Source organism: Zea mays, chromosome 8, assembly GCF_902167145.1.
Source record: "Zea mays cultivar B73 chromosome 8, Zm-B73-REFERENCE-NAM-5.0, whole genome shotgun sequence".
NCBI classification, from domain to species: Eukaryota; Viridiplantae; Streptophyta; class Magnoliopsida; order Poales; family Poaceae; genus Zea; species Zea mays.
Genome location: NC_050103.1, coordinates 54142104 through 54168647, shown reverse-complemented (window position 1 = coordinate 54168647; position 26544 = coordinate 54142104).

The following is a 26544-nucleotide window of genomic DNA, read 5'->3' as shown; positions in this document are numbered from 1 at the left end:
TCAACTACGCCCAATGGTCGACTGCGCTGACAACGGTACAGTGAACAAAGCAGAAATCAGAAGTCAGAACTGCAAAGTTAGAATGCACCGGACTGTCCGGTGTGCCACTGGACTGTCCGGTGCCACAAGAGGACAAAGGACTTCAACGGTCAACCGATTCAAACCCTAATGGTCGGCTAACGTGGCATGCACCGGATAGTGCACAGTTCCATGTCCGGTGCAACACCGGACTGTCCGGTGTGCCCATCGACAGCAATGGCTGGAATAGTGGATGGGGCTATAAATACCCCCCAACCACCACCATTCAAATCATCCAAGTTTTCAGACCTTCACATTCAATACTAGAGCAAAGACATACATTGCAAGACACAATCAAAGATCAAATCCTCTCAAAGTTCCAAAATCAACTCAAGTGCTTAGTGACTTGAGAGAGGATCATTTGTGTTTCTTTTGTTGCTCTTGTTGCTTGGATTAGTTTCTTCTTCTCACTCTAAACTTCTCTTAGTGCTTTGTAAAGCTAGCAAAAGACACCTAATCGTGTGGTGGTCCTTGCGGGGTGTTAGTGACCCGTGTGATTAGAAGAAGCACTCAACCGGTCTAAGTGACCGATAGAGAGAGGGAAAGAGTTGGAATAGACCCAGCCTTTGTGGCCTCCTCAACAGGGACTAGGTTCTTTGGAACTGAACCTCGGTAAATAAATCACCATGTTCATTTGTGTTGATCTCCACTCGATTTGTTTATCCCCCTCCTCTCTAAAGTTCCCTTGCTTATATTGTTTTGAGTTTGCTCCCAAGGTTATCTGCATTGATTGAGCAACTCATAGCAAGAGGAACAATCTTCCGCACTCCGAATTTATTTCTAACCCTAACCCCAAGTATAGTGCATGTTCAAATTTCATAACTTTCAGGTTTTGCCTATTCACCCCCATCTAGGCGAATTTCAATTGGTATCAGAGCCCGGTGCTTCATTAAAGTCTAACAACTCGAAGAAATGTCAGGAGAACACGCCAAGAGGGAGATGGTCACCGGCGAAAACCCGAAGCCTCGTGAAGGAAGAATGATGAACGGACTCTGTCAAAGGAAGCCGGTGACAAGCACATGGAGGAATCCGCTGGCTCCATCAAGTCACATAGGAAGGGTGACAAGAAGAAAAAAAATGAAGAAGGTAGTCTACTACGAGACCGACTCTTCATCACCTTCCACATCCGGCGCCAAGTCTACCACTTCAAAACGCCAAGAGCGTAAGGAGTATAGTAAGATGCCTCTTCGCTATCCTCGCATTCCCAAACGTGCTCCATTACTTTCCATACCCCTAGGCAAACCACAATATTTTGATGGTGAAGATTATTGTATGTGGAGTGATAAAATAAGGCATCATCTAACCTCACTCCACGAAAGCATATGGGATATTGTTGAGTTTGGAGCACAGGCACCACAAGTGGGCGATGAGGACTATGATTCTGATGAGGCCACCCAAATAAGGCATTTTAATTCCCAAGCAACCTCTATACTCCTCGCTTCCTTGTGTCGAGAGGAGTACAACAAGGTGCAAGGGTTGAAAATGCCAAAGATATTTGGGACGTCCTCAAGAAGGCGCATAAAGGGGACGAGGTGACCAAAATCACCAAGCGCAAAACAATCGACGGAGAACTCGATCGATTCGTCCTCAACAAAGGAGAGGAGCCACAAGCAATGTACAATCGGCTCAAGACGATGGTCAACCAAGTGCGCAACCTCGGGAGCACCAAGTGGGATGGCCATGAAATGGTCAAGGTTATTCTTAGATCTCTTGTTTTTTGCAATCCCTCTCAAGTGCAATTAATCCGTGGAGATCCTAGATATAAACAGATGTCTCCCGAGGAAGTTATTGGCAAGTTTGTGAGCTTTGAACTTATGATCAAAGACTCCAAACACATTGTCAACTTGGAGTAAGGCGCCACCTCCACACCCGAGGTGCAACCCATTTCATTCAAAGCAACAGAATAGAAGAAGGAAGAGTCTACACCAAGTAGATTCACAATCGACGCCTCCTAGCTCGACAATGAGGAGATGGCTCTTATCATCAAAGCTTTAAACGAATCCTCAAGCAAAGGAAGGGGAAGGACTACAAACCCCGTTCCAAAAGGGTGTGCTATAGGTGTGGTAAGTCTGATCACTTTATTGCAAAATGTCCATATACCAGTGACAGTGACAGGGACGACTACAAGAAAGGGAAGAAGAAGATGGAGAATAAGAGATACTACAAGAAGAAGGATGGTGAGGCACACATGGGGCGGGAATGGGACTTCGACGAGAGCTCCACCGACTCCTCCTCCGACGAGGACGCCGCCAACATCGCCGTCAACAAGGGCGTTCTCTTCCCTAATGTCGGCCACAAATGCCTCATGACTAAGGACGACAAAAAGATGAAGGTACATTATAGAGATACCCCCAAATATACTACTTCCAATGATGAGGGTAGCTCTAGTGATAATGAAGATGATTTAACTTCTCTTTTTGCAAACCTTACCAAGGATCAAAATAAAAAGATAAATGAATTGATAGAAACCAATAACGAGAAGGATGATCGCTTGGAATGCTGAGAGGACTTGCTCGTTAAGGAAAATAAGAAGTTTGTTAAACTAAAAAATTCTTATGCTCTTGAAGTAGAAAAATGTGCAAATTTATCTAAAGAGCTTGATATTTGCAATGATTCAATTTCCTATCTTAGAACTAAAAATGCTAGTTTAAATGCTAAGATAGAAGAATTGAATGCTTGCAATATTTCTACATCTACTGTTGAGCATGTAACACCCTTGGTGTTACTGTCACTAAAACTTGAGCATAACATCATGAGCATTAGCATATCATGTGTTTGTCACACCTAGAGTGCATTCACTAGGTAAAAATTTCAAATATGTTGTACTGATATGACTTGATGTGTGGTTAACTCTAGTGCAAAGTACTCAACCCTAAATCTGGGCTTATAGATTTAAGGGAAGCCCAAGCATGAGAAAACTTCTAAAGATATGAGAAATGATCCTAAGATACCCTCTTGGAAGGACTTGAGTGGCATCAAAACCCTAGAGTGCTAAAAACCCTGAAAAGACCCTGGAAAACCCTAAATTGGAACCTAGGGGGCTAAGTGTAAAATTGGTGCACTTTTGGACCAAAGTGCAAAAACCAAGGTATTAGGGCACCTCAAATCATATGTTTCACACATTTGAGGATTTGCAAATCAAATTATGAGATTTGGGCTTATTTGCAAAAAGACACTCTATACCTCTTATGTGCCTAAGTCCAAAATCAGTTGAATAGGGCTGACTTTGGAGCTCTACCTCTCAGGATTCTTGAGGATTTTGCTAATGGTCAGTATATCAAATTTGTAGAGCTATGTAAGGAGAACAAATTTGATTAAGTGACCAAGCACTAGTGTTGCACAGAAATGAGAGATAAATAAGTTTGAAGTCTGGCTGTCAGACTAAGACTCTGTGATGTTCATAGAAATCAGTTGTATAGGACCAACTTTAGGACCATGTGGAGCTCGATTTAATGGGTGTTTAACTAAAACCTCTATAACAAAGTTAAAGCTGGTTTGTAGGGGAGTAACTTTGGTACAGTCGACTTACTATGTTGCTGTACAAAAATCAAAGAACTAGTGGTGTGAAGTTGTTCTGTCAGAAACAAGCCATGCGAACTGGGCAATACTGAAAGCCAGATTCAGAACACCATGGTCTTAGTGAGATGCAGTCGATTTGGGAGCACCAAATCTGAGAATCTAAGCAGAATTGATCCATCAATCCTATAGTAAACTTGAAGACTGTTGTTTGGTGAACAAATTTTATTAATGAAGATCACCCTGTTCTTAACAAGAATTAGGAGATAGAGTGGGTGAAAGGAGGTCGGTTCAGTAAAACACTAAAGATCAGAGCACAGGAAATATCTGAAGAACAACGAAAAGATCCGAGGCACTGTAGATTTGGATGTGTTCGAGTGAATTGGGGGAGGGATCGACCGCGGTGAGATAACTACGGGCCGTGTCATGGTTTCGCGGACCTAGACGGAGCCTGACCGGAGATATTTCACCGGCGGCCACCGTGACTCGGTTCTTTTATCGCCGTGTCACTCACTCCACCATTCTACCTCACTGTGCTCCTTTGTTACGTGGTCGCCATGCGTGAGCGAGGTGTTTTGTGGCCACTGATCGTTAGCCGGACCCCCGTGCCTTTAAATAGCGCCATGAACCACGACGAGATTCTCACCATTTCACCAGCGAGCTCAGTTGAAGCTAAAATTCGCGGGATCCTCTCCACCTCTCCCCAAATTAGTTGTGCATGGTGAATCAGTAGCCCTTTGCGTCCGTATAGCCCCAACATGACCTCCTAATTCCACCAGAGCTCGTCGCGACGACGTTTTCCCCCTTCTCAAACACCGGCGAGCACGAATTCTCCGCGCTCCGTGGCCAGCCGTTCTCTGGTCTGCTCCCGCTCTCCTTGGTCATGTTTTAGCACCCACACATGCTCGTGATACTCATCGGCTCAACCCTTTGTGCTTGACCACACTCAATCAACCGGAACACTTTGATTTGTACTCGGTATTCGCCGTCGCCGTGGTCAGGTCAATCTAGGTCCGTATTAACTCAATTAAGGCTTGTTCTAGGTTCGCCTTGGGTCAGTAATGCTTGCCCATTAGTTAATTTGGACAACCAACGCCGGTCATGGCCAGTCCGAGCAACAAGGTGGTCGACGGCGAGCGCGCCGTGGCCATGGGTCAGGTTAGAGAAGAAACAGAAGTCGAAGGACCTCTGTGTAATTGTTAGTGAGACAATGAATAGTGGCTAGGGGTTATTCACTAGTTATTTGATTAACCAGGGGCCTTTTCGCAAGACCGACGACACGGGCGCAGGCGCGCACATATTTCCTCGTTCGGGGGCCGACTCTAGCCAGTTTCAGCCCACCATTGTTCACCCTTTCTCTTTTTCTTTTTCTACCAGACTTTGGAAATCCATAGCAAATTCTAGAAAAATGCTAAAAATATGAGACCAATTTTGTTGGACTTCTAAATTTCTATAGTATTTAATAAAAATACTTTTAGGATTTTTAGTCCAAACAAGAAATTATGTAGTATTTAAAAGGGCTTAAACCTATACCTCTTGGATTTTGGAAATTATCTAATAACTCCAAAAATCACTAAACTTTTTGGATAAGCCTAATATTGTATTTAGAACTCATGAGTGAAGTTAGACATGATTTGGACAATGTTTGATACCTAAACCTCAAAACCGTAATCTTCTAAGTAGTGTCTGCCCTATGAAATAAAATACTGACTCAAAAAACCCTAGTTTCCTAGAGTACCGTGAAGGAAAGTTGTATTTAAGATACAACTTGATAAACCTTTTCTATTACTGCATTTCATAAGCATTACATGAGCATTCATGGTTATATATGGTTATATATAGAAAACGAGGAAGAAGTAGTGTTTGAAGAAGAAGAAGTTGCACCACCACCACCTGAAGACTCACCTGCCAGGAACTGCTTATATTTTGATTTTGTGGAGCAGAGCCCGACTCTCCTATAACACAAGGCGATCCCCGGTGCATTTGCCACCTCCTTGCTATTTTAAAATCTTTCTCACTTGCTTGATGCATTAGATGATAGGAGTTGTGTGCTAGACAATTGATGCATTTCCTTCCTTGGAAAATTGATTACTTTTCCTTGATCACCTATTTTATGAAAATGTTTTTTTCTGATGCTTAGTCTTGCTCTAGAAAAACAAAATGTTTTGTTTTCAACAAAAGATGATGCTTCAAGTGGGAAGGGATGATTTTCAAAAATAAATTTGGATGGTGGATCCATCATGGCCGTGATGGGTTCAACATCAGATAAGATGTACCTCTGCCAGCTACCAAACTTTGGGTTTTTAAACGATAAAGCTGAGACCGGGCGGGTGACTTGCACGAGAAGAGAGTCTCGGTGTAGTGTCTCCATCTGCGTCAATTAAGGACCGTGTCGATGTAGGCTTAATGATTGAGGACCTTTTAACTTGTCACATGCCTCATCATGGGTAAGCTTTGCCTCGGGCAGACTAATACCAGAATAAGACAACACACAATGGGAGTGGAGAGATGGCGAGAGTAGCGTGTACCCTCCGTGGCAAGAGGCTAGACGGGGTGTATCTGTGCTCTCGGTTGGCTTGAACCTGATCTAGTCTTAAGAACCCTGGTGGCGAGTTGACATATGCAAGGGTTATGTGCTATATATGTCGTGTGATTGGAGATCCCCAGCTGGGTATTAATCGATTCGGATCGCCGTTACTTCTCGAACATGAAGACTTGGTCACTGCCCTACACGTAGCATTCCAGTGAACAAGAAGGGTTGATAAAAAGATGGCTAGTGTAGGCCAAGTGCTTGAACTAGGGTAGAAAGAACTCTAGACTCAGGTAATGACTAAACTTGCTAATAAAACTGAATTTTTAAGGATCCACTATTAGTAAGCATTTTTGCAAATAGAGTCTTGATTCTTGATTAAGCCTTACCTTGACTCCCTCAAGCCAACATATCCTTGAGAGTCTTTTATTTTGACGGGTAAGACTTGCGAAAGTACACTTCGTACTCAGGGTTTTCAAACCCATGTTGTTGTAGGTGAGGAAGCAGCAAACTTTTGTTGTTTTTGCTCCAAGGTGGTGCCAAAGGAAGAATCTCAAGAGTGAAGCCTCGGGAGGATGTTGTCCTCCTTTTAAAAACATTATACTTTTATGCAGGAGGAGTTTTTGCCTCCCGAGTTTGTAATAATAATACTTCTGCACTCATATACCGCTGGTCTGTAATATTAACACTCTTTCTATATGTTAATGTAAATTAAGTTACTGTAACTGCTTCCGCTTATTTGTTCCTCCGATGTGTTGTAATATCTGTGTGACGGGTGAAACGCTCTTGGGAAAGGTAAAGGATACAGATACCGAATTTGTCAAGTGATTAAATGCATCTACATGGTTGTCCGAGGTCCGCTGGACAAGGACAAATGTAGATGGTCCTAATGACTTGGGAGGTTCCGTCACAGCTGGTATCGGAGCGAAGCCCATCTCTTCAGATATTATGAGGCATTTCAAAAACAATTTTCAAATACTTATCCAAGAAAATTTCTTTCGTTCTCACCTTGCCACTTTATGTATAGGAGGTTGGGAATCAACGAAGGTTGATTCCGTAATTATGCATGCATCATGTTTAAAAACTATACTAATAAAGTTTTCCCCCTTATGGAGATATGCTACCGCGCACGAGGAAAACCGCGCGTAAGTCCACTGGACCTATTGGCGTACCTCGACATCAGTTGGCTCCAAGACATGAAGGGAGCAGCAGCGGCAGTAACGACCCCATCGAAGACCTAGAAGCCCAAGTGGAGCAGCTTCGGACGGAGCTACATCACCAAAACAGGGTGTGGGTAGAAGATGGTCAGCGTATGATTGAGTTGAGAGCTGACGTCAGACATCTGCAAGATGAGCTTGCTGAATGGGATTTGGCAATCGATTGGGCTGTCAATTCAGGTTCGATTGCTTAGGATCGGGAAGCCAAAGCTCGTGCTCGTGTGGCAGAGCTTAGTGCGACCATTGACAACTTGCAGGTGTACTGCAATACTTTACATGAGGAAGTCCATGTACTGCATTCGCGACTGCACCCAGACGTACCTGCCGACCCTGTTGCAATGGGAGCCGGACCCTCCGGAACAACAGGTGAAGGACTTGGTGGGGAATTGGACCTTTTTAAGCCCCCTCCTTCTATGAACCTGGCTGACGAGCGGTCCCATACAACAGACAGTGAAGCAACCAAAAACGATAAATACTAGAGTAGTATAGTTTAGATATAATATTAATGTAAAATAGGTAATAAAGTTATGTTGTACATTTGAGTCTGTATTATTACATTTTGGTAATGTAAAATGATGGTGTATATCGACATGTTATATTTTTCCCAAATGTTTCTTTGCCTCAGATGCCATCCAGGACTCGTGCGCATGACAGTGCGGGTACTTCTCGTGGTCGGGAAGACACGCCCAGTCCACCACCTGTACCACCAACGTTGGCCGAGGCTATCCCTGCCTTGGTAAATGCGACCGCCGACAATACCCTCATTTACGAGAAATGGCGGGAAATCAATTCCAGCAATATGGCGGAAGGGCTTATCCACAGGGACCGCGTGAGACTTCATACCTGGACTTCTCTGAAACCCGTCCCCCACTCTTCGTTAAAGCTAAAGACCCTCTGGAAGCCGATGAATGGGTACAGATTATGGAGCAGAAATTTGGACTCATCCGCTGCACCGAAACCTAGAAGTCGTTGTTCTCTGCTCAACAATTAAGAGGCCCTGCCAGTACTTGGTGGGGAAGTTTTGTGGCCATTCAACAAGCCGGACATCAGGTCATGTGGGATGAATTTAAGTTAGCGTTTCGTGAGCACTATATTCCAGAAGGAGTGCTACACATGAAATAGGAGGAATTTTTCCGACTCAAGCAAGGAGGAGATACTGTAATGCTGTATCTCAACAAATTCAATCGTCTATCCCAATATGCAATTGATCAAGTAAATACTAACCTGAAAAATAAGAATTGCTTCATGAGAGGCCTCAACGACCGACTTCAAAGAAAAATGGCTACCTGCCTAGATCTCACTTACAGCAGGGCTGTCAGCACAACGCTGGCAGTAGAAGCTAAGAATACAGCCCCAGGAAAATCAAAGGGATTCGGAGGTGACAGGTCCAATAAGGGACCTGAAAAGCGACCAAGGTTGGTAATCCGACCTTTCAATCAAAATCGTTCTTCAACTCGCACACCCTCCTACCCATTCAAACAGCCTGTGTTCATTCGCCCTGCCACTGCCTTCACTTCTACAAGTCAGCCGAGTGCCCCTGGTGCTCGTTTCCCCACCCTCCCTAGTTCCTCAACTGACTGGTTCAACTGTGGGAAGTCTGGTCATTTCATCAAAGACTGCCCATATCCGAGGCAGAATAAATCCAACAATCAGCAGAACTCAGGGAGCTCAAATCAAGGCAAGGGAAACATGACTACTAATTCAGCGGGCAAGAATATCAAAAAGACTGGGCGGATATATTACACTCAAGTGGCCACTACACCGGAAGGAGAGCCGGTTATGATGGGTATGTTTCTTATGGCAAATCACCCAGCAGTCATTCTCTTTGATTCTAGTGCTTCACATACATTCATAAGCAAGAAATTCGTGGAGAAATATTGCATTCCTTGCACTGAATCAAGGGAAGGGTTTATTATTCATTCGCCTGGGGGACAAATATTTACTAAAGAAGTGGCCTTCAATGTGCCAGTAACATTGGCTGAACGGGATTTTCCCACCAATATGATTGTGCTGAAAGGCCAAGATATAGATTTAATTCTGGGCATGAATTGGTTAGCCCAGCACAAAGCTATCCTCAACACTAATTTAAGAACCATCAGGTTGAGCTATGGCCATGAAGAGGTTCTCTTGTCCATCCCAGTAGCTATTCTAGCTAAACCACTTGGCAGAGTCTATGAAGCTATCATACCAGAAATCTAAGATATTCCGGTAGTATGTGAATTCCCGGATGTCTTTCCGAAAGATCTGCCTGGATTACCTCTAGAAAGAGATGTAGAGTTTGTGTTTGAATTGAAACCCGATACGGCTCCTATTTCTAGAAGGTCGTATCGTATGCCTCCAAATGAGTTGGCAGAGCTCAAGACTCAATTACAAGATCTACTAGAGAAGGGGTTCATTCGGCCCAGTTCGTCACCTTGGGGATGTCTCGCAATCTTTATCAAGAAGAAGGATCAAACGCTTCGGATGTGCGTGGACTACAGACCCCTTAATGAGGTCACAATCAAGAACAAGTACCCTCTTCCCTGGATCGATATCCTGTTCGATCAACTTACCGGAGCTCGGGTATTCTCTAAAATTGTCCTCAGGTCGGGCTATCATGAGATCTGTATCCGACCCGAAGATATACCCAAGACCGCTTTTACTACGCGGTATGGATTATTCGAATATTTGGTTACTTTTGGATTAACGAATGCTCCTGCCCACTTCACATATCTAATGAACTCAGTATTTATGCCTGAGTTGGACAAATTTGTGGTGGTCTTCATTGATGATATCTTGATTTATTCCAAGAATGAAGAGGAGCATGCTCAACATCTACAGATCATATTAACGTGCTTAAGGGAACATCAATTATATGCTAAATTCAGCAAATGCGCGTTTTGGCTGGAGGAAATCCAATTTCTGGGACACGTATTGTCTGCCAAGGGGATTGCGGTTGATCCCAGCAATGTCAAGGATATTCTAGAGTGGAAACCGCCAACCACTGTGCATCAAGTTCGAAGTTTCCTTGGACTGGCTGGCTATTACCGCCGATTTGTCCAAGATTTCTCCAATCTTGTGAAGCCAATCACAAGTCTATTGAAGAATGATACAAAATTTAACTGGTCCTCAAGAAGCAACGAAGCGTTCGAGCAGCTGAAGGTATTATTGACCACTGCTCCGGTATTGGCTCACCCGGATATTAAAAAGCCTTTTGATGTGTATTGTGACGCATCGGGCAGTGGTCTCGGATGTGTCTTAATGCAAGAGGGATGAGTTATAGCGTATGCTTCAAGACAGTTGCGCCGGCATGAGGAACATTATCCAACTCATGACTTAGAATTACCTGTTGTGGTTCTTGCCCTTAAAATATGGTGTCATTATCTGCTGGGAAATATCTGCCATATATATACAGATCATAAAAGTTTGAAGTACATTTTTACCCAGTCAGAACTAAATATGAGGCAGAGGGGATGGCTTGAGCTAATTAAGGATTATGAATTAGAAATTCACTATCACCCAGGCAAGGCCAACATGGTGGTAGATGCACTAAGTCGCAAGGCTTCCTGCCATTGTCTTACAGTAAAGACTTCTGACATCACATTATGCCAAGAAATGGAGAAATTAAACCTGGGAATGATTCAACATGGAACCTTAAATCAATTGAAGCTTGAGTCGGTTCTTCTGCAAAAGATTATTGATGCACAAAGAAATGATAAGGGTATGAAACACATTCATGAGAAAATAAAAGCCGGTAAAGCAAACTATTTCAGAAAGGATGATCAAGGCATAGTATGATTTAATAACCGCATAGTTGTGTCCAAGAATGATGATGTCCGCCAGCAAATTTTGGATGAAGCTCATCTTAGTCGCTATTCCATTCATCCCGGAAGCACTAAGATGTATCATGATTTAAAGCAACATTATTGGTGGACAAAAATGAAGATTGAAATTGCATGCTATGTGGCGAAATGTGACACCTGTAGACGTGTCAAAGCCATACACATGAAGACTGCTGGTCCACTGCAATCTTTGCCCATCCCAACTTGGAAATGGGAGGACATTAGCATGGACTTCATTGTGGGATTACCCAAGACGACAAAAGGATTTGATTCTATCTGGGTTATCATTGATCGACTTACAAAGACCGCCCACTTTCTTCCAGTAAAAGTAAAGTACCCAGTAATCACATATGCGGAACTTTAAATTGCTCGTATTCTCAGTCTGCACGGGGTCCCAAAAACAATTGTGTTAGACCGTGGACCACAATTTGTATCCAAATTCTAGGAAGAACTCCACAAAGCTCTGGGTACTAAGTTGCTCCACATTTCGGCCTATCATCCTCAAACCAGTGGGCAGACTGAAAGAGTAAATCAAATACTCGAGGACATGTTAGGGCATGTGTTCTAGAATTTCCGCAGAAATGGGATGACTGTTTACCACTGGCAGAGTTTTCATATAACAATAGTTATCAAGAAAGTATCAAGATGGCACCCTTTGAAGCTTTATATGGACGACGGTGCCGTACTCCATTAAATTGGTCTAAACCAGGAGAAAGGTGGTTTTTCAGGCCTGATATGGTTAAAGAAATGGAAGAAAAAGTTCAACGAATTATACATAATTTGAAAGAAGCACAAGCTCGACAAAAGAGTTATGCAGACAAACGACGCCAACCCTTGTACTTTCAAGTTGAAGATTATATCTACCTGAAAGTATCACCAATGAAGGGTGTATCTCGTTTCGGTGTAAAGGGAAAGCTTGCACCCCGGTACATTGGTCCGTTCCCCATTCTTGAGCAATGTGGGCCAGTGGCATACCGACTCCAACTACCCGAAACATTGTCTGCAGTGCACAATGTGTTCCATGTATCCCAATTGAAGAAATGTCTTCGGGTTCCAGATCAAACCATATAAGTGATGGATGTTACCTTGGAACCAGACTTAACATATTCAGAACATCCTATTCGAGTCCTGGATCAAAAGGACAAAATCACCCGAAGAAGAGTTCTCAAATTCTATAAGATCCAATGGAACCAACATACGGGAGATGAAGCTACATGGGAAACCCAAGACTTTTTAGAAAAGAATTTCCCAAACTTTTTAGCTTCATGTAATTTGTGAGATATGTACAATTATTGTAAAAGAGGAGTAGACCCCATACCACCCCCTGCCTTGTACAAGAAATAAGGAAATAAAAATATGATGCGTTTCCTTTTCCACTACTTGCCCTAGGAATTTAAATCTCGGGACGAGATTCTTTTATGGGGGGAAGGATGTAACACCCCTGGTGTTACTGTCACTAAAACTTGAGCATAACATCATGAGCATTAGCATATCATGTGTTTGTCACACCTAGAGTGCATTCACTAGGTAAAAATTTCAAATATGTTGTACTGATATGACTTGATGTGTGGTTAACTCTAGTGCAAAGTACTCAACCCTAAATCTAGGCTTATGGATTTAAGGGAAGCCCAAGCATGAGAAAACTTTAAAAGATATGAGAAATGATCCTAAGATACCCTCTTGGAAGGACTTGAGTGGCATCAAAACCCTAGAGTGCTAAAAACCCTGAAAAGACCCTGGAAAACCCTAAATTGGAACCCTATGGGGCTAAGTGTAAAATTGGTGCACTTTTGGACCAAAGTGCAAAAACCAAGGTATTAGGGCACCTCAAATCATATGTTTCACACATTTGAGGATTTGCAAATTAAATTATGAGATTTGGGCTAATGTGCAAAAAGACACTCTATACCTCTTATGTGCCTAAGTCCAAAATTAGTTGAATAGGGCTGACTTTGGAGCTCTACCTCTCAGGATTCTTGAGGATTTTGCTAATGGTCAGTATATCAAATTTGTAGAGCTATGTAAGGAGAACAAATTTGATTAAGTGACCAAGCACTAGTGTTGCATAGAAATGAGAGATAAATAAGTTTGAAGTCTGGCTATCAGACTTGAAAGGGAAATGTGCCCTTGGGCCATTTCTAAGTATTTTGGTGATTAAGTGTCCAACACAAATGGTTATGTTTTAAACTATGCCAAATGGTGGACAAAGTGCAAATCAATACAAAGGTATGATTCTAGACTTAGTACATTGGTTTTTGTGTACTAACATATTTGTCTAAGTGCTAGAATCAGAGAAAAGACAAAAGGAAAGAGAGTTGGCTGTGTACAGCCAACTGCTGTTCACTCTGGGTGCACCAGGCTGGCTCTGGTGAAAAGGCTGCTCTCGGGATTTCGTCGGCGGCGTACGGCTAAAAATCACCGGACTGTCCAGTGGTGCACCGGACTGTCCGGTGAGCCAACGGTCGGCCGAGCCAACGGTCGGCTGCGCAATCCGCGCGTGACGAGTGGCCGAGCCAACGATCTGATGGGGGCACCGGACTGTCCGGTGTGCACCGGACAGTGTCCGGTGCGCCAACGGCTCCAAATCTTCAACGGTCGGCTACGTCAGAATAGGAAAGCAATCAGCACCGGACTGTCCGGTGCACCAGTCGACAGAAGGCAAGAATTGCCTTCCTGGATTGCTCTCAACGGCTCCTAGCTGCCTTAGGGCTATAAAAGGGACCTCTAGGCGCATGAAGGAGCACACCAAGCATTCTTTGATCATATCTTAGCACCAATACATCTCTCTAGCGCATTTGATTCGTTGTGATAGCCATTTGAGCTCCTCTTGAGTTGAGAACTCCGTGTGTGATCTTAGAGCTCAAGTTGTGACTTGTGTGCGTGTTTGTGCTCATGCTTTGAGGCTTGTGTGTGTTGCTCTTCCCACTCTTACATCTGTGCTTCTTTGTGATCATCTCATTGTAAGGGCGAGAGGCTCCAAGTTGTGGAGATTCCTCGCAAACGGGAAAGAGTAAAGAAAGAAGAACATCGTGGTATTCAAGTTGATCATTGGATCACTTGAAAGGAGTTGAGTGCAACTCTCGTCCATTAGGGACGCCACAACGTGGACTAGGCAAGTATTGTACTTGGCCGAACCACGGGATAAATCCTTGTGTCTCCTGTGCTTGCTCTCACTGTGTGAATTGTGGTTCACAAGAGCTCTCTTTAGCCACTTGATTTTATTGTGCTAACACTTAAACAAGTTTGTGGCTTTAAGTTTCAAGTTTTTACAGGATCACTTATTCACCCCCCTCTAGGTGCTCTTAATTGGTATCGGAGCCGTTCTCTTCACGAAAGGGACTAATCGCCCGAAGAGATGGATCCTAAGGGAAAGGGGATGGTGGTTAACGATAAGGAGAAGGAGTCCATCTTCAACGAGCCGAGGGACGACAAAGCCACTGACTCTGACTTGAGTCAAAAGAAGAAGGACGGGAAGAAGAAGAGGCGAATCAAGAAGATAGTCTACTATGACAGCGATGAGTCTTCCTCTTGCCAAAAGGACGACGAATACGAGGAGAAAAAGAAAACGGTTAACTCGAACTTTTCTTTCGATTATTCTTGTATTCCGCAAAGTTCCAATGCTCATTTACTTTCCATTCCACTTGGTAAACCTCCTCACTTTGATGGAGAGGACTACGGATTTTGGAGTCACAAAATGAGTAGTCACTTGTTCTCTCTCCATCCAAGCATATGGGAGATAGTAGAAAATGGAATGCAATTTGATAGTACGGATAGTCCCATATTTATCAATGAACAAATTCACAAAAATGCACAAGCTACTACTGTGTTGTTAGCATCATTGTGCAGGGAAGAATATCATAAGGTGAGCGGCTTGGATAATGCCAAGCAAATCTGGGACACCCTCAAGATCTCGCATGAGGGGAACGACGTCACCATGCTCACCAAGATGAAGTTGGTGAAAGGTGAACTAGGAAGATTCGCGATGATCAGGGGGGAGGAGCCAACTCAAACCTACAACAGGCTTAAGACCCTGGTCAACAAAATAAGGAGCTATGGAAGCAAGAGATGGACGGACCACGACGTCGTCAGGCTTATGCTAAGGTCCTTCACCATCCTTGATCCGCATCTTGTAAACTCTATTCGTGAAAATCCTAGGTACAACAAGATGATGCCCGAGGAGATACTTGGAAAGTTCGTAAGCGGGCGAATGATGATCAAGGAGGCGAGATATGTTGATGAGGCATTAAATGGCCTAATCCACGAGCCTCAAACCATTGCTCTAAAAGCAACAAGTAGCAGGGAGGCGCTACCTAGCAAGGTGGCGCAAGTTGAGGCGGCCGGGCTGAATGAAGATGAAATGGCCCTCATCATCAAGCGCTTCAAGACGACGCTCAAAGGTCGCAAGGAGCATCCCAACAAGAGCAAGACGAAGGGGAAGCGCTCCTGCTTCAAGTGTGGTAAGGTTGGTCACTTTATTGCTAACTGTCCTGATAATTATAGTGACCAAGATCAAGAAAAGAAGAGGGAAAAGAAGAAGACTTACAAGAAAGCGAAGGGCGAGGCACACCTTGGCAAAGAGTGGGACTTGGATTGCTCTTCATCCGATGACGAAGGACTTGCCGCCTCGGCCTTCAACAAATCATCCCTCTTCCCCAACGAACACAGCCTCATGGCAAAGGAAAAGAAGGTATGCACTAGGAATACTATTACATATGCTTTTTCAAGTGATGATGAATCTAGCGATGATGAAATAGACTATGCAAGTTTATTCAAAGGTTTAGATAGAACTAAAATTGATAAAATCAATGAATTAATTGATGCTTTGAATGACAAGAATAGATTGTTAGAAAAGCAAGAGGATGTTTTGTATGAAGAGCATGATAAATTTGTAGATGTCCAAAAATCTCTTGCTTTAGAAGTCAAAAGGAATGAAATGCTTTCTTGTGAATTGTCTACTTGCCATGAGACTATTTCTAGTTTAAAAAGTGTTAATGATAATTTAAATGCTAAGCTAGAAGTAGCAAATAGATCTAGTTCTTGTGTAGAACATGTAGTGATTTGCAATAGGTGTAAGGACTTTAATGTTGATGCATCTGTTGAGCACCTTACTTCTATTGCAAAACTAAATGGTGAAGTGGCTAGTCTTAATGCCCAACTTAAGACTAGCAAAAATGAATTTGATAAACTAAAATTTGCAAGGGATGCCTACACTGTTGGTAGACACCCCTCAATTAAGGATGGACTTGGCTTTAAGAGGGAAGCCAAGATTTTAACAAGTCATAAGGCTCCCATCTCCGCCAAGGAGAAAGGGAAGGCCCCTATGGCTAATAGTATTCTAAAGAATCATGCTTTCATTTATAGTGATAGAAAATTCTCTAGAAATGCTTATAGGAATTATTCTTATGATTCATATGCTATGCCTGCTTCTAGTTCTTCTATTGTGCATGATATGCCTAGGAAAAATGTTATTCATCATATGCCTAGGAGAAATGTTGTTCATGTACCTAGGAAAGCAAGTAATGAACCTTCTACAATTTATCATGCTTGCAATGCTTCCTTTGCAATTTGTAGAAAGGATAAGAAAGTGATTGCTAGGAAATTAGGGGCAAAATGCAAGGGAGATAAAACTTGCATTTGGGTTCCTAAGGCTATTGTCACTAACCTTGCAGGACCCAACAAGAGTTGGGTACCTAAAACCCAAGCCTAATTTGTCTTGCAGGTTTATGCATCCGGGAGCTCAAGCTGGATTATCGACAGCAGATGCACAAACCACATGACGGGGGAGAAGAAGATGTTCACCTCCTACGTCAAGAACAAGGATTCCCAAGATTCAATCATATTCGGTGATGGGAACCAAGGCAAGGTTAAAGGACTAGGAAAAATAGCAATTTCATCTGAGCATTCCATTTCTAATGTGTTTTTAGTAGAATCGCTCGGATATAACTTGTTGTCCGTTAGTCAATTATGTAATATGGGGTATAATTGCTTATTTACAAATGTAGATGTGTCTGTCTTTAGAAGGAGTGATGGTTCATTAGCTTTTAAGGGTGTACTAGACGACAAACTCTATTTAGTTGATTTTGCAAAGGAGGAGGCTGGTCTAGATGCATGTTTAATTGCTAAGACTAGCATGGGCTGGTTGTGGCATCGCTGTCTAGCACATGTGGGGATGAAGAACCTTCACAAACTTCTAAAGGGAGAACATGTGTTAGGACTAACAAATGTGACTTCGAAAAAGATAGACCTTGTGCAGCTTGTCAAGCAGGTAAACAGGTGGGAAGTGCTCATCACAGCAAGAATGTAATGACCACATCAAGACCTCTTGAGTTACTTCATATGGACCTCTTCGGACCTGTCGCCTACCTAAGCATAGGAGGAAGTAAGTATGGTCTTGTTATAGTTGATGATTTTTCCAGCTTCACTTGGGTATTCTTTTTGCAGGATAAAATAGAAACCCATGGGACCCTCAAGCGCTTCCTAAGGAGAGCTCAAAATGAGTTTGAGCTCAAGGTGAAGAAGATAAGGAGCGACAACGGGTCCGAGTTCAAGAACCTTCAAGTGGAGGAGTACCTTGAGGAGGAAGGAATCAAGCACGAGTTCTCCGCTCCCTACACACCATAGCAAAATGGTGTGGTAGAGAGGAAGAACAGGATGCTCATTGACATGGCGAGGACGATGCTTTGAGAGTTCAAGACCCCCGAGCGGTTTTGGTCGGAAGCCGTGAACACGGCTTGCCACGCCATAAACCGGGTCTACCTTCATCACCTCCTCAAGAAGACGTCGTACGAACTCCTAACCGGTAACAAACCCAATGTATCATACTTTCGTGTTTTTGGGAGCAAATGTTATATTCTAGTGAAGAAAGGTAGAAATTCTAAGTTTGCTCCCAAAGATGTAGAAGGGTTTTTGTTAGGTTATGACTCAAATACAAAGGCGTATAGGGTCTTCAACAAATCATCGGGTTTGGTTGAAGTCTCTAGTGGCATTGTATTTGATGAGACTAATGGCTCTCCAAGAGAGCAAGTTGTTGATCTTGATGATGTAGATGAAGAAGACGTTCCAACGACCGCAATACGCACCATGGCAATTGGAGATGTGCGGCCAGAGGAACAAAAGGAGCAAGATCAACCTTCTTCCTCAACAATGGTGCAACCCCCAACTCAAGACGATGAACAGATTCATCAAGAAGAGGCGTGTGATCAAGGGGGAGCACAAGATGATCATGTTATGGAGGAAGAAGCACAACATGCCCCTCCAACTCAAGTTCGAGCGACGATTCAAAGGAATCATCCCGTCAACCAGATATTGGGTGATATTAGCAAGGGAGTAACTACTCGCTCTAGATTAGTTAATTTTTGTGAGCATTACTCTTTTGTCTCTTCTATTGAGCCTTTCAGGGTAGAAGAGGCCTTGCTAGATCCGGACTGGGTGTTGGCCATGCAGGAGGAGCTCAACAATTTCAAGAGAAATGAAGTTTGGACATTGGTGCCACGTCCCAAGCAAAACGTTGTGGGAACCAAGTGGGTGTTCCGCAACAAACAGGATGAGCACGGGGTGGTGACAAGGAACAAGGCACGACTTGTGGCAAAAGGTTATGCCCAAGTCGCAGGTTTGGACTTTGAGGAGACTTTTGCTCCTGTGGCTAGGCTAGAGTCAATTCTCATATTGTTAGCCTATGCCACTCACCATTCTTTCAGGTTGTTCCAAATGGATGTGAAGAGCGCTTTCCTCAACGGGCCAATCAAGGAGGAGGTGTACATAGAGCAACCCCCTGGCTTTGAGGATGAACGATACCCCGACCACGTGTGTAAGCTCTCTAAGGCGCTCTATAGACTTAAGCAAGCCCCAAGAGCATGGTATGAATGTCTTAGAGACTTTTTAATTGCTAATGCTTTCAAGGTTGGGAAAGCCGATCCAACTTTATTCACTAAGACTTGTGATGGTGACTTATTCGTGTGCCAAATTTATGTCGATGACATAATATTTGGTTCTACTAATCAAAAGTCTTGTGAAGAGTTTAGCAGGGTGATGACTCAAAAGTTTGAGATGTTAATGATGGGCGAGTTAAACTACTTCCTTGGGTTCCAAGTGAAGCAACTCAAGGACGGGACTTTCATCTCCCAAACGAAGTACACACAAGATTTGATCAAGCAGTTTGGGATGAAGGACGCCAAGCCCGCAAAGACTCCAATGGGAACTGACGGACACGTCGACCTCAACAAAGGAGGTAAGTCCGTTGATCAAAAAGCATACCGGTCTATGATAGGTTCCTTGCTTTACTTATGTGCTAGTAGACCGGATATTATGCTTAGTGTATGCATGTGTGCTAGAGTTCAATCCGATCCAAGGGAGTGTCACTTAGTGGCCGTGAAGCGAATTCTTAGATATTTAGTCGCTACGCCTTGCTTCGGGATCTGGTATCCAAAGGGGTCTACCTTTGACTTAATTGGATATTCAGACTCCGATTATGCTGGATGTAAGATTGATAGGAAGAGTACATCAGGGATGTGCCAATTCTTAGGAAGGTCCCTGGTGTCTTGGAGTTCTAAGAAACAAACTTCTGTTGCCCTATCCACCGCTGAGGCCGAGTATGTTGCCGCAGGACAGTGTTGCGCGCAACTACTTTGGATGAGGCAAACCCTCCGGGACTTTGGCTACAACCTGAGCAAAGTCCCACTCCTATGTGATAATGAGAGTGCTATTCGCATGGCAGATAATCCTGTTGAACACAGCCGCACAAAGCACATAGACATCCGGCATCACTTTTTGAGAGACCACCAGCAAAAGGGAGATATCGAAGTGTTTTATGTTATCACCGAGAACCAGCTAGCCGATATCTTTACCAAGCCTCTAGATGAGAAGACCTTTTGCAAGCTGCGTAGTGAACTAAATGTCTTAGATTCGCGGAACTTGGATTGATCTATAGCATACATGTGACTTATGCCTTTGATCATGTTCCTTTATGCATATTGTTGTTTATTTATGGTGTTCAAGTTGTACAAGCACTCCCCGGACCTCAAAAGTCCATGTGTGAGTGATGCACATATTTAGGGGGAGATGTGCTACAACTTGACCCTTTGAGACTAACCGTGTGCTTGAGTTTACTTGATTTAGTCTCAATGGTGGATTGAAAGGAAAATGTGAACTTGGACCATGAAAGACTTCCACTGCACTCCGATGAGAGGGTAACTTACTCCAAGTTCATCTCCATACTCTTATTGCCTTTTATTCTTATTTGAAGATTTTTGGTGAGGCAATGGGGTTTAAGGGCCAAAAATAATTCCGTTTTGGTGCTTGATGCCAAAGGGGGAGAAATTAAGGCCAAAGCAAGAAATGGATCAGCTACCACTTGAGATTTTTGAAAATAGTAGAGTTAGAGCTTTTGATTTGTCAAAATACTCATATGTCTCTTCTTGTCAAAAGTTGGTCTCTTGTGGGGAGAATGCTTGATTATAGGAAAAAGGGGGAGTTTTTGAATCTTTGATCAATTTCTCTAGGAATACCTTTCTCTATGCCTCAACAAGTGAATTTGACTTAGAGATAGGAAATTGAGTTTGATTTGCAAAAACAAACCAAGTGGTGGCAAAGAATGATCCAAATATGCCAAATTTGAATCAAAACATATTCTTGTTCTCATTTGCATTGATGTTGCACTTCTATATGTTGCTTTTTGTTGTGTTGGCATAAATCACCAAAAAGGGGGAGATTGAAAGGGAAATGTGCCCTTGGGCCATTTCTAAGTATTTTGGTGATTAAGTGTCCAACACAAATGGTTATGTGTTAAACTATGCCAAATGGTGGACAAAGTGCAAATCAATACAAAGGTATGATTCTAGACTTAGTACATTGGTTTTTGTGTACTAACATATTTGTCTAAGTGCTAGAATCAGAGAAAAGACAAAAGGAAAGAGAGTTGGTTGTGTACAGCCAACTGCTGTTCAGTTTGGGTGCACCGGTCAGTGTCTGGTGGTGCACCGGACAGTGTCCGGTGCGCTAGGCTGGCTCTGGTGAAAATGCTGCTCTCGGGATTTCGTCGGCGGCGTACGACTAAAAATCACCGGACTGTCCGGTGGTGCACCAGACTGTCTGGTGAGCCAACGGTCGGCCGAGCCAACGGTCGGCCGCGCAATCTGCGCGTGACGCATGGCCGAGCCAACGGTCTGATGGGGGCACCGGACTGTCCGGTGTGCACCGGACAGTGTCCGGTGCGCCAACGGCTCCAAATCTTCAACGGTCGGCTATGCCAGAATAGGAAAGCAATCAGCATCGGACTGTTCGGTGCACCAGTCGATAGAAGGCAATAATTGCCTTCCTAGATTGCTCTCAACGGCTCCTAGCTGCCTTGGGGCTATAAAAGGGACCCCTAGGCGCATGAAGGAGCACACCAAGCATTCTTTGATCATCTCTTAGCACCAAGACATCTCTCTAGCGCATTTGATTCGTTGTGATAGCCATTTGAGCTCCTCTTGAGTTGAGAACTCCGTGTGTGATCTTAGAGCTCAAGTTGTCACTTGTGTGCGTGTTTGTGCTAGTGCTTTGATGCTTGTGTGTGTTGCTCTTCCCACTCTTACATCTGTGCTTCTTTGTGATCATCTCATTGTGTAACACCCGGTTTTAAGGGACAAAGCCGGGTGCATCTCATACATGCGCCAAAGAAGACAACATATATAATCACAGACTGTATAGAGATAAATGTCACAATAATCAGAGTACTTAATACATAGCGGAAGACTTACAAAAATAAAAGATAAATATAACAGGATCTAAAATCCATCCTTAGCGCCAAAAAGTCAACTGGGAGACGCCACCTAGATCGAATCGAACTCCTCGATGTGCGGCTCCTCTTGAACCACCTGTACTTCTCCTGTGGGGGGTGTGAGACAGCAAGAGTGAGCTCACACATGTTCATCGCTCAACAAGTTGTGGGGAACAATGTGCATGAACTCACAAAAGGTGTGTGCTCATGAAGTGTAAGGCTTACCAAAGGGAATGGTTAAAGCTGAGCATTGCTTTTAAAGTTGGTCAAAATTTTATTAGCAATTACTAGATGTAAGTAAATACCAACCATAATAATAATAGAACAAAATTAATAAATAATCCCATGCAAATGCACATGACAAATTGAATTTAGGTTCCATAAATTAATCATGTGAGGGTCCGAGCCGCTCATGACCGTGAGCACGGCTAGTATACTAGTTTTACACTTTGCAGAGGTTGCGCATCTTTACCCACAAGCCGTGTTACCCATCTGCCAAGGGTCATGAATCCCATACACCTCTACCAAGGAAGTGAGGCAGGGTAACACTACGAGGCCTTTACAAAGTTCCACTAGCTTCAGAAATCCCACTACAGTTTATAGGAAGCTCCAGTGCAGGAATCCCTCGCCTGACCGCCATCGCAGCAAAATCAACCCAAGGACCTCCCTACACTGACCACTCCCCTACTGCCCTTGCCCCTTTCAGGTAAGGAAGACCTCCACTAGCTTTCCTAGTTAATCAGCCAAGGGCGTCCCATTAAACCCTTGTGGTAGCACTATTTTCCCGGGTGGTCGCTCCATGTTCCAATTAATATAATGATCTTATCATGAACATAAATAACATAACAGAATAATTGGAACCTGGATGTAATGAAATATTAATCCCAAAACCATATAGAGCAATAGCATAACTACCCAAGTGATTCAGGGGTAAACAAGGTAAAAAGATAAACAATCTAGGATGACCTATTGGGTCCCATCAAAATTAAACCTATGCATTGATAAATGATAATAAAGAATATTATTGGGTAACAAATGTGATCAAGGGCATAACTTGCCTGGCACTTGAGATTCCAGTTACCAGGGTGATTCTTCAAATCCTCGTGACCGCACTGCTAGTCGTAGCAATACAAGCAAACATGGTATGGATAAAATTAACATCACACCAAACATAAGAACAAACTGAATAGTAATAATCTACACGTCGCTACGAGATCGCGGGATCGAGAACTACTAAGATCGGGGTTACGATTAAGGAGTTATGATTTTATAAAAGATCTATGTGATTAAAATATTAAATTATATTATAATTTGGTTAATATAAATCATACGAGAGGTTATTTTATAAATAATTATCTCAACTTAAATATAAGTTATAAATTGACCATAGATTATATTCTAGTAGATTATAATGATAAGTAGTTCAACGAGACTAACCAATATAAGTTAAATAAAGATCTAATTACAAAAGAATAAGACATGGTATGATAAATGTTGTTACTGCGTAGTAAATATTCATACGAAGCTAATGCAACTAGAACGAGCCAATTCGGAATTAAAACGGAGATGTTATGAATTTCCGAAGGTTCCATGTATTTGATACAAGATTAATTAAGAAATACATTTTAATTCCATTTTCATGTTAAAACAGTGGTACTAAATGATAGATACTATTATTACAAAATTATAGAGAGCAAAATGGGTCAATTTGGACCAAGTATGCATTTTATATAAATTAAACAAGTTCTAGCATTTATTTTTACACTAAAAGTATTTTCCTAATGAATTTATTTGATTTTCTAATGATCTCGACCGAGCGCACCATTACCAGAAAGTCCAGGTGCCTTGGTGCAATAAATCCCTAGACTCAGTACTCTGTCATAAGGGACGGCGGGTTTATATAACAAAAGGGAAGGGGTTCGTATGTAAAATTGACGCCGCGAAGGGTTATGAGCTAGCCACGGCCGTTGGATCAAAAGCCAACGCCCCAGATTTTAAATCCCAAGGCCCGCGAACTGCAACGCGATCGCATCCCTCGGATTACCATCCAACGGCGAGGATCACATTCATCGAAACACTTCCTTTACTCTAATCCCAACCGCACGATGGAGGATCGACGGCCGTCGCGATACCAGACTCAGGATCAAATCCGACCGTTGCCACGAAAATCAACCGCTGAGCACCCGTCATCCACCTACCGATAGCCAAGCGCGGCGGCGCGTATCTTCTCCCCCCGGTTCTCTGTCTATTTCCTTCCTCCGCTAATCCATCACGGCCGAACGCATGGACGCGGCAGCGAGCAGTTTCGAGCTCGCCATTCGAGCCCCGATTAGGCGGCGAAATCCCATCTTCTAACTCACGACCCCTACCGCACTCTCTCAGCTAGCAGACCATGGTCGCGATGACACTAACCAGCTCCTAGATACCCCCCTTCTCTCTAACCTGAACCGTTCTATATGCCACGAGGACCAAGAATAAGGTTCAAGAAGGTGGCTCACCAGTAATTCCAGACGCCGCGACGTAGCTCCCGGTGGTACACGGATCCGCGGAGATGGTAAGTAAGGGCGCCTGGACTTCGGCGTGCTTAAGGATTGTCGCGCCGACGATGCGAGTGACAGCCAATCCTGGTTGTAGCATGAATCTAGCAGAGGGTCCCGGCTACAACTGATGGGTTCGCTGGTGTAAATCGTCCGCATGGCTTGGAAAAAATGGAGGAGGAGGAAAGGACGGTGCTCGCTTATATGCGCAGAGGAAGTGGTGGTTACGCGGCCCGCGAATTTCGCCCGAGCGCAGACGTGCCCCCGCCGGACCGCGCGGAATCGAGTGGATTAGTTGCGAGGATCTAGGGGCCGTGACGTCCACGGCGAGGGAGAGACGGCGCAACACTCGCGCGATCAGTTCGTCGCGCAGCGTGGGCAGACTTGCTGGCGAGTGGGCCCCACGTGATAGCAGCTTGCTGCACAGATGGGTGTGTGTGCGGCGCGCGCGTCCCCCGCGCGGCAGGTCCGCACCCGGAGGTTGAAGGGAATGCTGACGCGACGGGCCCACACGGAAGTGTCCAGTAAAATGGAGACCGCGCGTGACGAGAGAGGAGGCGTCTGACAGAGCGGCTCATGCAGCAGAGAGATGGGGCGCGGGCGAGCTACTGACCGGTGGGACCAGGAAACCAGCGCGCGACCGATGGCAGGTGTGGACTCGCGTGTGAATGGACGGTGGGACCCGCACGACAGGTCCACACGACGCTCGGCCTGAGTTAGTGGGCTGGCGGGACGAGTAAAGCCCAGTTAGGTTTAGTCTTTTTTATTTTATTTGAATTTCTTCCTAGGTTTCAAATTTGATACTTGAATTCAAATTCGATTTGAAAGCTGCCCCTAGGTTTTCTGTACAAATAAAAATACTATATTTTTTTAAAGGATTAGATTTCATATTTTTTAAGGGATTAATTTATCCATTTTAAACAAATTAAATTTCCCCTTATTTTTTTCCTTAATTGAGTATGCACAAAGAAAAGAAAATCAAATAATTCCCACAATATTTAACATATAAATATATTTATTTATTTATCTAGTTATTTTACCTTACACAGATTTTGGGCTTTACAAATCCTACCCCCCTTAACAGAAATCTCGTCCTCGAGATTTGTAAGGAAAGGGTATATACTAATATTGTCTCAACACATATGCACAAACAAAATCTCAGCATGATGCATACTTTATTAGCTATACACGGGGTCAATTAGACCTTATTATTCCTCCTACAATAGTATCACACTGACTACTAACTAAAGTAACAATTAGATCTTACAAATAGTAGTAATTTATATATATGTTTATGTAGCTCGATGGAGCTGATGGTTAGGAAAGCATGGGTGTATATATGTATGTCCACTTTATTATGTAGGTTAGAAGATGCCTTTAAAGCATAGATAGGTTTGGGCAAGAAAGGGTAGGGTAAGGAAATACTCCATCCAAGATTGTGGATCTTGATTCCTTTGAGGATCTGGCTTGAATCTTGTCCTTCCTTGATTTGATGAGGTCGACCATCTTCAATCTTCTTTCTTGAAGTTGTCATCCGAATTTGGGACATGTAGTGAAGGTAGATTCTTAGGTAAACAAAATAGGTTAATAGGTGGTTATGAGTTAAATAAGTTTAAGCAGAGTCTGTCTTGTTGTTTTGCTTCTAGATTGGTTGGATAAGTTATGTAACCTGTTATATCCGTCAAGTTTGGTGTTATCATCAAGGATAATGGGTATTGGTGTTACCATAACTAGGGACATAGTTGAAATAGGTGTGGGTAGATGGGATAGGTAGATTGAACCGAGTTTTTTTTGCTTGTAAGATAAATGGGTTGGGAAACCTATAATATAGGCTGGGTCGTGGTTTCTCGGACAAGTTGGTCCAAGACACAAGTTTAGGTTTGGAACCCATTCGTATGAAGATGGTCTAATCTGTGTTCCCAGCATTAACTAACTTGTTTAAGTAACTCCCATTAGATCAGATCATATTAGATTAGGTAGGGTCTTCTTATTTTATTTTAGAATAGATCATGTTTGTTATGATATTATGAGATAAGAAAAGTGGTGGGGATAAGTATGCTTGTTAGGTCAAGATGAGTCTCTAAGATCA